The sequence below is a fragment of the Scophthalmus maximus genome, chromosome 10, assembly GCF_022379125.1.
Source record: "Scophthalmus maximus strain ysfricsl-2021 chromosome 10, ASM2237912v1, whole genome shotgun sequence".
In the NCBI taxonomy this organism is placed as follows: Eukaryota; Metazoa; Chordata; class Actinopteri; order Pleuronectiformes; family Scophthalmidae; genus Scophthalmus; species Scophthalmus maximus.
This window is the reverse complement of record NC_061524.1, coordinates 6,525,001-6,537,500: the sequence shown is the minus strand read 5'-3', so window position 1 is coordinate 6,537,500 and position 12,500 is coordinate 6,525,001. Positions and strand designations below refer to the sequence as shown.

Genomic DNA, 12,500 nt, shown 5'->3' with positions numbered 1-12,500 from the left:
GAAGTCGAATGTAATGTAAAAACATAAAATGTACATGCAAAGTAAAAGTTCCCTTCAAGCAGATGATTATGGATTGTTGACGAAGTTTTGGTCTGATCACTGTGAAATTTAGTCAGTTACTTTATGCAAATTCTTTGTTATCAGTAATGCAATTCAGAGAATCAAAAGTCTAATCTTATCTAATTGAATTGTTGGATAAATTAAACATTGAAAATATTGCACCTTATACTAAATAAATGGTTGTAGTGAGTCGAGACGTTTATATAACGTGTTTAATCTTTAACAATGAGTTGTAGTTGATAAAATGATCATATGTTTTGAGCATGTCAGTCGAGGTTCAAGACTAAAGTAGCATGAAATAGAAAATACAATAGCAAAACTTGAGTAAAAGTTCTCAGTTACATTCCACAATGTGTAACGGAATACATTTCCTTTTTTTTTTCAGTAACAGTCCTTCATATAACTCATCTCCTTTTCACTATCCTTGTGTTCCTAATATTCATTGACACATGGGTGATATTCGTTCAAATAAGTACATGTAAAAGTATGGAACAGTTTAAACTTACCTTTGTTTGGGGCCCTAAAAGGCTTCTGAAAACCTTTTCTTTGAAATCCTGGAACTGATTTTGAAAATTCTAACACATGATTGAAATTGAAAAGTATGCTTATCAAAAGTAATCGTATAAAAAAAAAAGTACCACTTGAAATATGATGCTTTCCGAAAAGAAGGCCTAAAAAAACCCCGATTCATTATCAATTCATCAGCTTTATATTATAAATATGGGGAAAACTGATCATTTAAAGGAAAAGTTATTGTTAAAATGTTCAAATACACTGAGAACAATGACAGAGATAATAGAATCACCCACTTGCTGTTCCTAAGCAGCACATTGTGCCGGTGAGTATGAGTGAATGAGTCTTCATGGTTGGTGGCATTGCAAATGAGATATGGGGTCAGTGTGTGTGTGTGTGTGTGTCTCATGGATAGTACAGTACACCTTTGTTTTCCAGCGACAGAGACATGAAACGGAGGAGGTGGAAGGAAAGGCCCTCGTTCTTTGTCCCTCTCCGTCGTCTCACATTTTCTGTCACTCGCCCGTGTGATGAAGTTTTTCTTCTTTCACTTTTTTTTGTCTTTGTCTTTTTCGGTCGTAGTCAAAGTGAGAGACACCAACTGATCCTTCCCTTCTTTTTTATCCTTTTGTCGCTTTCTTCTTGCCATTTCAAAGATGCGTCTGCCGGAAGACGAGAATACATAATGTATATCACAGACGAGTGGGAAAAAAAACAAGACAATATAAATAATTAATAAGGTGTGATGCATATGTATAAACATTTCCATATCAAATAAATATCATATTGAGTTTTATGACTCCCTTTTCTTTGTTTTTTTACACTTTGAATACTCAATTACTCATAAGATTATTTGCTTTGGGACAGGCTCTGATGCGTGTTTTGATCAGATGACAGAGAAGAAGGTATTTACAGTAGGAAATAGAAGAATACATTTGTGTGTGTGTATGTGTGTGTGTATTTGTGTTTATATGTATGAAGACAGTCTCACAAAGTTGACAGCAGATCTGATGTTTGCGGTTCAGGATGAGGTGAGACACAGATCTTTCTGTGAAAAATATGGCGTTTACCTTATAAGTCAGGTAACGTTAAATACGTGAGCTGTTGACTGGATGTCTGCATATCGTCGCTTGACTCACTCGGAGTTCGTGAAAGTGCAGCTGTTTACTTTATAAAGGGAGAAGAAGGAGGAACCGGGGAGAATGGCCTCCTCACCTCTTCAGTACATTCACTGGCAAATATGTGGTGGGTACCATGGTGATAAAGTGTTTTTTAGAAATCTGAAATCTCTTTTTCCCCCCCCAGCATACTGTAATATACCTTGAGGACCTTTTACTGTGAGGCTTAGAAACTGTCACGTGAACTTAAAGGTGCAGTCCACACTATTGCCTCACAACTAAAACTCTGGATGTGAACCTGCTGTCACTTTCCAAACTGATTGACGGGTCTTGATCCAGGAGCCCCGTGAAATAATAACTCAGTCTGAGTCGTTAGACGTTTAGCCGATGCCCCTGCGAGTCCCGTCCTCAATTGTAATATTGGGAAATGGCAAACTCATCTGCGCGGGCAATGTAAAAAAAAAACAACCCACGGAATTCGGTAGTATTAGCTGACCCGCGCCCATGGGAGTGACCAGAAAGTGGAAATGTAATCGGTGTTGAGCAGCGAGTTATTTTGAGTCCAGGATTCCATCGCTCGGAGACTCCTGACTGCAGGAAGCCAGAGATGTAACTTCCAGGCCTTTCAACATTTGGCTCCCATTACAGCGAGACAGGTGGGCGCTGGGGGGAGGCTTTCCTGTTCTCACACGCCCCCTCTCTCTCTCTCTCTCTCTCTCGCTCGCTCACACACACACACACACACACACACACACACATACATTCAAAATCAAACACATATTCTCCCCCTGTTTGTCTCAAGCTCTACGTTTCTTTCTTTTTTTCTTTCACGCTCACATTCTCCATCTTCGTCTGTTGCCTTTCTCTCTCCTCCTCTTTTATGTCACACACACGCTCACTCCATCTTTCTGTTACTCTTGTTTTTTTCTGGCTCTCACACACACAGAGATCCTGTCCTCTTGACTTGTTTTCGTCCACTTCACTTTTTCCCTTCTCTTTTCTCTGCTAACTAGTCTCTCACACGTTCTCCTTCTTTGTCTCACACACTCTCTCCAACTTACTTTGGTCTCAACGTGTCTCTCGTTCTTTGTCTATCTCCTCCGTTTAGCTCGCCTCTGTCCGACCTCTTTCTTGCTGTTTTGTTTTTGGTAGCGATGTAAAAACTGACCCCGTTAAAAAAAACTTTAACGGGGTCAGTTTTCCTCTTAAGTTTTTTTCTTTCTCTTTGTTTACTTCTGTAAACTCTGTACCTATCCCTCTTTGCTTTTCCATCCAGGCACACACACGCACACACGCACACACACACGCACACACGCACACACGCACACTGAAATACATATTGGCCCGATGCCCATACACACATTTGGACCTGACTTCATGCCTCTCAGTGTCTGGGGCCTTATCGTGTGTGTTTCTGGGTCCAGTTAAAAAGCACAGATTTGGCAGGGCTGAAACTTTGCGTTCTCTTCTCCGCTCAACCCCCTGGACCTGCATGCAGACAAGGTTATCATGTTCCCCCAAACGCTGCCAGACACACACACGCAGACACACACACACACACGCAGACACACACACACACACACACACACACACACACAGATCTTAAATTCAATGTAGTGTCTCATTGTTCTGGAGATTTAAAAAAAAAAACAACAACTTTTGGTTGAAGTAAATTTGACCTAAACTTTTGACACATTCACCAGCCGAACACACGCCTGACGTTCTTTGTACAGTCGAAATGAAAATGTCATCTCGGGAAAGTTCCTGGCAAAGTGTGTTCCACTTTGCAGCTTGCTTCTCTTTCGCCCTCCGTCCAGTTCGACCCCAAACCTCGTCTGGAGAGTCTGCGGACCGAGCTCACCAGTCCGCGACTCGAAGCCGCCGCCTGGTTTATTTTCCCCCAGTGCGGTTCTGACGGGGCCTGGAGGTTCGTTTCAGGTCATTATCCCGCTGTACCATCAGAACTCGGCTACACCTGTAGAATTTGTTTTGCGTCGGCTCTCAAGGAATCATTTACTTCCTTTGCTGCAGAAAAGATTTCCTACGTGTGAAATACATTAAATACATTTCTTTAATTCCTGAAAAAAAAGGGCCAGTTTTTTGTTGAACTCTGCACACTGCATGAAGAACACCCCTTGTGAATATTGCTAACATACTGGCTGAAGTAATGCTAAGTCGTTCTGTCTGTTCTGTTCAATCTTATTTGTTTTCAGCCAAAGCGTAAAAAGAATGGAGGAAATTGTATTGCTGAAAAATGTTAAACCAATGAAACGTCTGCCAGGGAAGGAGGAGTAATCTTCACGTGGTGTGAAACAGGAGGCTCAAGGCAAGGGGGGGGCAAAGGGGGACGGCAAAGGGGGACGGCAGGCGGGCGACGATTGTGGTCAAATGTTGGAATCATCTCTTTGGGTTTGTGCACGAGGTGTATGAAATAAAAGAAAAGAGACAACGGCTATAAATAGCTATGCTGTGAATCACAAATAGCTCTGCCATTTTAAGTCCTGTAGTCCATCTTGAAGTCCAGGTAGAGTGCGTTTTAAGATTTTCCGCTGAAACTTTCCTTCCTCCTTCATTGTGTTTCCTTTTCTGGTTACAGGCCTGATACATATACACACACACACGACACATGAGCTGGCTTGTGCAGATGTTTCCCATTGCATCAAATTGATTCAGCTTCAGTTAGTGTCTCTCTTGTAAAAAAAACAAAACAACCCGAAACAAAACTTTTCTTCTGCAGTTTCAAAGCCACCTTCAGCTGCATTCGCACGTGATTCGAGGCAAAGATGCAATCTTCACATCACTGCAAAGTTATAAGGGAAATGCTAATTAACCTAGCTGCACTCACACACGTAAAGCATATCCAGTAAAGTATATACCCTTTGACTGTCCAATTAGTGTTATAACATCATTTTCCAATTAACAAAGCTTTCTACAGCCTGATTAAACCATCAATCTCGTACATCTTCCCCCTCTCCGAGGAATAAAAGGGGAACAACTATATTTTCTATACAAGCTATCGTGAGAGGAGACGCGTGGCCCTTGTTGATCTATTATCTCTTTCTGATCACATCTTTCCAGAGAATAAATGAAGGAGTGAAACGAGGGGGGATGGTAGGGGAGAGAGTAGAGAGCAGAGGAGGTAAATAAAGACAGAGATGAGGTGATAATAACTATGATAGAAGGACGGAGAGGAGAGACAAATATAGCATATGCGGAGAAGAGAGCACTGATTAGACCTGGCTCGGGAGATGTCATTGTTAATTACCACCCCCTCACCCACCTGCCCCGCACACACACACACACACACACACACACACACACACACTGGCTCAAATTGCATATGAATACATACACCATGATAGTTGTATGATCTCACTCACAAGGTTACAAAAGCACAGACACAGACAGAAAATATGAAAATATGGAAGAATGCTGGATGAGGCTGCAGAAGACGTTGAAATGACTGTGGCCATTGGAAAAAAAAAAAGAATATTTTGCATTGTGTCAAATCAAGTCATATTTGTTCATTTATTTTAGATATCTACTTTTATGAATACGGAAAATGGTTAACGTTAAACTTCACAAATAGCCGATAAAACAACATTCAACGCGTGTAATCACATTGATGCTGGGAGGTATTTTAAGCTTTACCAGTTTAAGTTGCTCAAAATTAGGCAAAATCCAGAGCGGGGTCAAGTGGGACCAGGGATTTCAGAAAGGAAGATGCGCAGTTGTGCCCTAAAACTGTGTCTCGGATTAATTCAAATGTGGAAAAAAGCAAATTATTTCTCCTGAGAGTGTATCAGTGAGCAAAAGTTATATTTTCCGGCAATTAAAAGGGAAATTCCAATCCATCGTAGGATGCCGTTTTGTTAAGTGTGACTTTCCAGAGGCTTCCAGGCTGAAATGTGCCATCATACCTGTGATCCCCAAGGCTTCAAGGAAGAGAATGCAGCCAAAGGGCGAAGTTAGAGAGTATCATGACATCGCTTGCCGTCCACCGTTGGACAAAGAGAGAACTGGAAGGTGACCAGGACAAATATGTCAGCAGAAATGCTTCAACCGCCATCCATCAGAAGAGAACTCCGCCACACTGGGGTTGGCTTCTTTGTGGGTGACATTGCAGTGGGAACGACCCCCCTCACAACAGCCTGAAGTTTTTATTTTAAGATGAGGCAAATTGAAAGCACAAGCGGTCAAAAGAGGAATTCCTGTTCCTGAGACATTGCACAGGAAGCCTTAAAAGGGGGCATTCAGCAAAAATTGAAGCTGGGACGCCTGCTTGCTTCCCCTCCTGCTCTCCCCTCAGCCCAACACTTTACCACACTGCGCAATTCGGAGCCTGTTAGCCACATTAGCTCGCCCTGCTTGGGCGCTCAAATAGCCCAGAGAAACCCAGCGGTGTAGCAGGCCTTTCTCAAGCTGTGAGTGGAATGGCTTCGCAATTTGTCCTGGCAGAAAACAACATTTTGATCTTAATGAATGGCAAATGGCTACCATTAGAAGTGAGAGGGGATTATTGAGAGGGGGGTGAGTTATGGCACATGCCTCTGTACGTGTGTGTGTGTGTGTGTGCGTGTGTGTGTGCGTGTGTTTTGTGGGTGTGCGTGTGCGTGTGTGTGTGTGTGCGTGTGTTTTGTGGGTGTGCGTGTGTGTGCGCGCGCGCGAACAAATCTGTTTGTTTGCGTGGCATCTTAGAGGGGTCCGCTCTGATCCTACATTAAAAGGCTCGCTGCAGGACCTCTCCATGAGACCCTCAAAGAGATGGGTCATGTTTAGAAGGCGTTTTAATAAATCTCCAAGACACACACACACACACACACACACACACACACACACAAACTGCTGCGCGGACTGATAGCTGGGAGCACTTCTGAACGTGTACGTGTTTATGTGCATTACCTCTTCACATGAAAGCAGGTAAACTGAACGCAAAACACAAGCTCCCTCAGATGGCAGCTTTCCCATCCTTGAGCTTGTGTGTGTGTGTGTGTGTGTGTGTGTGTGTGTGAGAGTGTGTGCACAAATAGTAGGTCTGTTTGTGTACTAATGACCGGCGTGTGCTAATTACCTTCTCTATAGGCAGAATTCTCTCTCGCTGTTCCTCTTGACCAATCCCAGCTCAGTATTGACATCCTCCTTAATTGCATTAAATAAGACTCGGTGATTGGCCGCAACTGGAGAGAGACAGACAAAACACATATTCACTGACAGCTGGCCAGCCTGCTAATGGATCGCGCGTGTGCACGTGTGCGCGTGTGCGTGTGTGTGTCTGATACTACAACTACTACTACTACTACTACAAATGGCAAATTGACCACAACACAAGTCCATTGTCCACCATCCACCCACAAACAAATTGGTATAGTGCACAAAACCAAACGTGATCCACCGTTTCATTAAATATCATCGTCAATCATATTATAGAAACACAGAACGATAGCAGCTGTCCAACACAGTCTGATCACACAAATCAACGTGTAAACATGGCGCCATTTTAATAATCTGACACGGGAGGGTGTTTTATTGTCGTGTAATGTCACGTAATTTATATTCATCCAGCTTTGATCGCTGCGTCGTTGTTTGTCTGTCAAGTTTCCGATGTCCGCTAGTTCACACCGGGACCTGAAGGCACCATGCATACAATACAGTCCGACTGTACATATACATACAGTCACAAATTCCCTGTGCTCGGCCTCCACATTTGGACCCGCCGAGAAAATGCACCTGACAAAATAACAAAGTATCTTCAGTTTCCACTTTAAAAAGTTGCCGGAGCAGTTTTTGCACAAATGCAGAACCCATCTGCCTGGTGGCTTAGCAGTGGCTTCCTGTAACTTCGCTCAAATTTGATATCTGTGTTTTAATTTGAACGCATTTTTGCATAAGTGCTCTCATGTGACAACAGATGAGAAAAACATCTTATGCAGATATGATGCATTTCACGTATCGTCATGTTTGTGTGAAAAATGCCTTTGAATGGTGATTCTAACAAACAGACAGAAGAAGACAAAACAAATTGGGGAATTCAGCGTGCGGCGTACACATCGTCTATCATCCAACCTGAGGACATTTTTCCGCTCTATCAAAAGACTTTGCTGCGAGCACAGATTTAGACGTACGTCTCATCACTTTCTCCCTTTTTTCCTCTTCAGAATGAAATAAGCACTGATGAAAGGCGGCCGCGTTGTTATTTGCATTGGAATGTGTTCTCCTTTTTTCTAGACTCCTTCTAAACTCGGCTGTGGCTCGAGGCAGCGTTCAGGTTCGTCGTCTTCTTTTTTTCTACACCCCATTGTCTTTCCTCCTCCTCCTTGTCATCTTGTCACTTCTGTTTGAAGTTCCTGCATTTTTTTCCTCCCCTCTTCATCATCGCCACGAGAGCCCGCGCCGCTGCAGAATGAACTGTAAACATTAATATGAATTACTCCAAATTAACACGAGCCGTGCATTTGCACAGTAAATATATGTTGTACATATGAACCACCCGTGCACACACAAGCAGCTAACAGAAAAAAAGTGCTGAGCGGGTTCTCAGTCATCCTGCCTCCCTGATGTTTTATTATTTATGTATATACATTTTTTAATTGTGATCTGTGTAGACCCCTCCCAGAGTCGCTCTCCTTCAGGGGCCTCAAAAGGTTTGCACCCCACGATGACATATAGTTCAGCACAACAGCATCCGCCATTTCATTATTTTATTTTTTTTTACGTCTTTCAGGTTGTCAAACCCTTGTTTATATGGGTTAGAAAGGATTATTTTTCATACGATTGTAATGCTTCCTGGGAGAAATGCTCTCGGTAGTAAGTTTTTACACCACACCGGGTACAGTACACATTTTGAAAGTCAATACGATGCCGGATAAGGGCCCATGCAGGATTCCCAGCGGGCCCCTCGCACTGCTGGTGTTCTCCAGCCAGGTAGCTTCAGAAGTTAGCATCCTTAAAGATTTAAGGTACGTACACCAATACTATTATCTACCACCTATACACTACACGACTGTGCCGACACATTTTACAGTGTAGTGTTGAGGTTCCTGTGAAAAGTATTGTTAATAATCTTTGGAACATTGTCAACAAGCAACTTTGGTTTCAAAATATCTTAAGACCACTGAACCACAAAGCCAATAATTATTACCCAAATTTACAGCTCTTTTTGATCTTTGTATTGAGTTTTGGTTTTGAGTTTTTACCAGAAATGAATGTGGTTTGGTAAAAAGAGTGAAAGAGTGACAGCTAGGACAGACCGAGTTAACGATGAACTGGGGAACATGGTGCAGCACTAAGCAGCTAAAGAGCCTGGAGTCCCCTACTGGAGTTGGTGGAGACCAAAGACGGAGCTAAAGGAGAGCAACTACTGGACATTGTTTGCCAGGTGACCAAACAAATGACTCCAAATCAAATGAAAGCTAACGATCCGTCGTAACTGCTGGATGAGCACGATTCTGTCATATCGACTTTGAATTAAATCTAGTGTCCACACTGTTCACAATTTGAATCCACTGCGTCCAACTGGAATAAACATTAGCTATGGTGCTTATACTTTGAGAGTAGCGGTGTGTGTGTGTGTGTGTGTGTGTGAAATGATACCAATATGAGTACCACTTGCCCGACATTTTTAAGACCCTTGTCAGCTGAAACGTGCACTTTTTTCAAAAGTTCAAACTTTTGTCACACGTGATATAATATCGTTTGATATCAAAATCCATACTATACATCTCCACGTTAACTATTTGTCAGTAAGACGTCGTTAATGATCTATAAAAATGCATCGTGTATAAGTTCCCTCGCGCTGGAAGTTTGTTGACATACAATGCAGATATATTCAGGGGCCCCAAACCCCCAAAAAAGGGCAATTACTGTGTCTCTCTTCTCATGTGCTGACTGGATTGATAAATCTTTTGAACTGAGCACCACACAACAAAGCCCCACCCGCAATGCGTCCTTCCACTCAAAAATCCCCCAAAATGGCACGAAGTGCCCCTAATAAATTCTGCTGCAGTTTGGCACCATCTGCTGTTTACACAACCCAATGATACGCTCACATGTGTGTCTTCAGACAGACCCAAGGAAATATCACATTCTGCTGTTTTGAGCGAGTTTTCGAAGATATAATATTACACGTTTCACCCAAACCCCAGTTTCCCTGTCACAATGATACACGACGGAAAAACACCTAGCACAGGCGTTGGTTAAATGCCAAACGTATTATGTAAAAGCAATTTGCTGTCATTCCTCCCTGCAGACGGTCCGGGGGGAGCACGGCGGTTTGAGTGCGGTCTCGTTTTTTGGCTTTTTCAGTAACACAACACATCGCCGTCTCTATTCCGGCGCAGGCTTTACCATTGTGTGGAAACTGCTCCTTGAGTGGTCAACACTGCCCCAAACCCAGTCCCCGCTTCCCACAGACGGGTCGGGAGGGGGGGGGGTGGAGGCCGTGGTGGTGGGGGTGTTGGCGGGGTGGTGGTAGGGGGAAATCAGTGGCTACGGCCGGGAGATCCGAGGGGAAATTAGACAGCACTTAGCTGCACACATGCACGCCAGGCCCAGCTGGGAGACAGAGCCTCAGATCCAAGCATGGAGGACATGAAAGAGACACCAGCAGTGCTGCCGAAGGGAGAGGAATCTCCCCCTCTCCCCGTCTCTCTCTCTCTCTCTCTCTCTCTCTCTCACTACCGGTCTTCCTCTCTCTCTCTCTTAATCTTCCTTACATTTGCCCCCCCCCCCCCCTGCCTTCCCCTCACTCCTCTCTGAGGAGGTTTTTCAAGAATGCATTGTGTGTGTCCGCGAGAGTGCTAATCCTATTTCTGTGTGTTTGTCAAAAGCATGTGTGTGTGTGTGTGTGTGTGTGTGTGTGTGTGTGTGTGTGTGTGTGTGTGTGTGTGTGCTGTTGTTTGTTTTTTTATTCTTTTTTTTTTTGTTCAGCAAAATGTCCAACAAACATCAAACACAGGGTGGAAGGGAAGATGCTTGGCGGGGTGCAAAGAAGGAAAAAAAAATAATACACTACATGGTGAACAGGCTCTTCAAAGGGCCCACATCGCAGCCCTCTGACTAACATCCTGGACACACACACACACACACACACACACACACACACACACACACTGGTCCCCTATGAGTCAGGGGTCACAGCATTTACAAGTCACTTGTTGTACAGTGGCATCAAAACAGTGCTCCAGTCCAGGGGGAGAAACAGGGCAAAGCCAAGAGAGGCGTGTTATAGATAACTACCAAGGCCAGTTTTGTATATTATAGACTAATATAGCTATAGATAATGGCTAATGTTTTGTACAAATACATTTGTGGCATTTGTCCATATTAAAAGACAAAGATATCATGCTTCCCCAAGACTTTTTCATATGCTGGTTGGTGTTTCTGGGTATATAATGAAGCTGCCATGTCTGTCATGTGCACTGTACAGCACAATATATGTACAGTATACTTATACACATAGTGAACCACATCCATTCATATACACGCGGGTATCTTTTTGTTGACATTACTTACTTTTCAAAGAATAAATCATTTTCCTTAATACAAGCGTTTTCATCTTCACATAAATAGTGAAGTGGCCCTTTAAATGTGCAGTTTGAAGGCGCGGGATCAATCTATGGCGATACAACATCAAATTTTACGACATGTTCCCATTTTAAGATAAAACTTGCCACACCCTGCGCAAGATGGCGATTTCAAAAAAATGTATTCAGAAAACGAGTCTAAAAAGCGTTTGTTTTTTAAACATCGACTCACGGCCGAGCTCACTGCTGACATCCCGTTGCGTGGAAAGGGAAGAGGACATTTGAACTGCCGCAGCATAATCAGAGGATAAACCGAATAATTGATTGTGTCCAGTCTATATATTTTAAGCATGAAAGCAGTTACCTGTTTCCCCAACACACTCTCTCTCTCTCTCTCTCTCTCTCATAATGTGTGTGTTCTCTCCTCACCTCCCTCCTCCCCGTCCCTCCCCCTCCCCCTCCCCCTCCCCGTGTGCCCATGGCCCAGCAGTAATTCTGTGTTTATCAACTCTTTATTATGGCTGCTCGCATCATCATTTACAATGGTAGCATCTGCTCATTGCCTAGCCCGAGCATGGGGCAAATTGCTTTTATAGGCAAAAAACAGCAAGTGAGGAGGCGCGCGCGCACGCACACTCGCAAATACACACACACACACACACACACACACACACACACACACACACACACGCGCGCCACCGGCCGCGCACAAATCAAGACGCTGAGCCGCGGCCTGTTCGCGGAGGTTGTTAACTCTCCTGGCAGAGTCGCACACAAACACTCCACTCCTCCTAACGCGATCAAATCATTAGCTGGCCACCATCAGCGATCCACGATGAGTCCCAGATCCAATGAGGCAGCAGTTTTGATTTTTTCCATTTCTTTCTTCTTTTTTTTACATCTACCTGACACCGCAGTGAGAAAAACAAATATCACATCTGGCCTCGGCGCTCTAATTTCTGTGTTCGGCTCCGTCTAATTTAGCCACTGCAGCAATGTGGGGAAACAGCGGGGAAGCAGAAAATGGCAAGACAGCCCGTCTTTGTTGTTCGCGTTTAACACGCCGACGCTTCCCTAAGTGATGGGGATGAGGAGAGGGCGAGGGGGAAACTGCGCACGGGAACCTAGCAGTGGGGAAAAAGAACGACTGACGGAGAGCGCTCGCTGACGAGCCGCCAGTCCCGCTTTTAAAAGGCTGCTCGTCTTCAGCCCGTAGGTCTGGTTTCTCTCGCAGAGGTCTATGTTTAATTGGCGCCGCAGCAGAAAAAGAAGGAAGAAGCAAACATAC

The 12,500-nt window shown here is 43.9% G+C and overlaps 1 long non-coding RNA gene across 2 annotated transcripts in view; it reads right to left on the bottom strand.

The window, feature by feature from the left end:
* LOC124850733 overlaps positions 1-12,500 on the bottom strand; it is a 133,554-nt gene that overhangs the window by 928 nt on the left and 120,126 nt on the right. For both annotated transcript variants that reach the window (XR_007031535.1, XR_007031534.1), the window contains 2 exons: positions 6,763-6,868; positions 1-1,235 (listed from right to left, as the gene is read on the bottom strand). The exon at positions 1-1,235 is cut by the window's left edge and continues 928 nt beyond it. This is a non-coding gene — a long non-coding RNA (uncharacterized LOC124850733). The remainder of the gene's footprint in view (positions 1,236-6,762; positions 6,869-12,500) is intronic.